At 52.9% G+C, this 1,799-nt stretch overlaps 1 long non-coding RNA gene across 2 annotated transcripts in view; it reads left to right on the plus strand.

Moving 5' to 3' along the window:
- Positions 1 to 1,599, plus strand: part of LOC114486027 (uncharacterized) — a 23,876-nt gene extending 22,277 nt beyond the window's left edge. For both annotated transcript variants that reach the window (XR_008616991.1, XR_008616992.1), the window contains exons 3-4: positions 605 to 697; positions 1,221 to 1,599. This is a non-coding gene — a long non-coding RNA (uncharacterized lncRNA). The remainder of the gene's footprint in view (positions 1 to 604; positions 698 to 1,220) is intronic.
- Positions 1,600 to 1,799: the final 200 nt, after the last annotated feature.

Below are 1,799 nucleotides of genomic sequence, written 5' to 3' on the forward strand. Positions count from 1 at the left end.
TTTTTTTTGCTGTACGCGGGCCTCTCACTGTTGTGGCCTCTCCCGTTGCGGAGCACAGGCTCCGGACGCGCAGGCCCAGCGGCCATGGCTCACGGGCCCAGCCGCTCCGCGGCATGTGGGATCTTCCCAGACCGGGGCACGAACCCGTGTCCCCTGCATCGGCAGGCGGATTCTCAACCACTGCGCCACCAGGGAAGCCCCCTCCATCAGATCTTAACTTGGGAATCTGTATGCTGGATTCACATGGAATTTGCTGCTAAAAACCAATGAAAGAACCCAAGTTTGCAAATGATTTTTCTTTTTCTTTTTAAGAAACCCAGGGGAATTCCACATCACCTCTCCAAAATAATGCTTTCCACTCCCTGCCTTGTGCAGTGTTTCCCTGGGCATCTGGAATAGGCCTGGGGCCTTGAGTGTGCACCAGGGCATGTAGCCTGGGTTACCTGCTGCAGCCCCTCACTCTGGACCCTCCTGAGGCAGTGAACCATCGCTTTGTTTGTATTGAGGTAGAATAATGGCTGAGAACTCCTGGAATGGATAATGCATATCCCCAGGTAATCCCAAATTCCATATTAGCCAGTAATTTTCACTTCCCTCTCTGCAGCTGAACCTTTACCAGAGCTTCCTGAAGGGGGTCGGATTACCTTGCTTGCCTTTTCCATGGAAGGACATCAGCGAGCACATTCTCTGGCACCAGGTGGGTACTCGGGAACCATTTGTTGAATGACTGACAGGACAAGCTCATTGTAGTACTGAATACTGCAGGTGTCATTGCAGACTGGACTATGCACTCTGCATTTTCTCATCTCACCTGTACCATAACCTAGGGAGATGGGGTTTGTTATCCCCATTATACAGATGAGGAAACTGATTCTCAGAGAGGGTAGACAGCCTAGTCATGGCAGTGGCAGGCTCAGAAAACTGTGAAAAGTTTGTAAAATATAGGGCCAGTTAGAAAGAGCAGAGGATTTCAGGGATGTTAGAGAGTCAGATGTAAAAAAAGAACATATTTCTCATCCACACAATGAAGCCTGACTTTGCCATTTAGACATCATTAGAGGGAAAAGAAAAGGCAGTTTGGTAGAATGGAATCTACTTACTTCAGGAAACAGGAGGCTGGGCCTCCCTCCAATCTTGCCGAGGATTCATCTGTGTGACCCTCTTAAGTGTCTTTCCCTCTCTGAGCCTTAGTTTTGGCCATTCCCTTTCCTGTCTTCTAGGAATTTGAGACCTCTCAATTTTCCTCCGGTCACTCTGAGATTCCCAGGGCCCCACTGGTCTGCTGGAGAGAATAGGCCTGGCTCTCTCAGGGCCCAAAGGATGCCTTGCTACTTTCCATTAGCCAGAGATGGCGCTGGGCACCGGCCGCTGTCCCGGACCTTCCTCTGTATTCCTCTTCTTCCTCGCCACCCTCCCCCTCCTTCCCCCGTCGTCCTACCCTTCTTCCGTGCCTCTTCCCCCTTCCTCCCCTCGCTCCTCCCTCCCTCCTTCCCCACGATCCGGCGGCCGGGGCGCGGGCCGGGCGCGCGCTGGGTGGTCCGGCGGCCGGGGGCGGGCGGTAGCCTGCAGGCGTAATTGGCATGCACGCCGTTGTAGCTGAGACCGCTTAATAAAGCATTACATATCTCACCGCTTCCATATTTCATTACCTCACGCGGAGCCTGTGAGAGGGCCCTAATGGGAGTCAGCTGTGTTTTTACTTTCTGTTGTCGGCCGGGGACGGGTTTCTCTGCGGATTCTTTGAAATGAAATAATGTGATGCACGCCGCGATAAGGGCCGGCCCGTAATGAGGCCCAGG

The sequence above is a fragment of the Physeter macrocephalus genome, chromosome 4 (assembly GCF_002837175.3).
Source record: "Physeter macrocephalus isolate SW-GA chromosome 4, ASM283717v5, whole genome shotgun sequence".
Lineage (NCBI taxonomy): Eukaryota > Metazoa > Chordata > Mammalia > Artiodactyla > Physeteridae > Physeter > Physeter macrocephalus.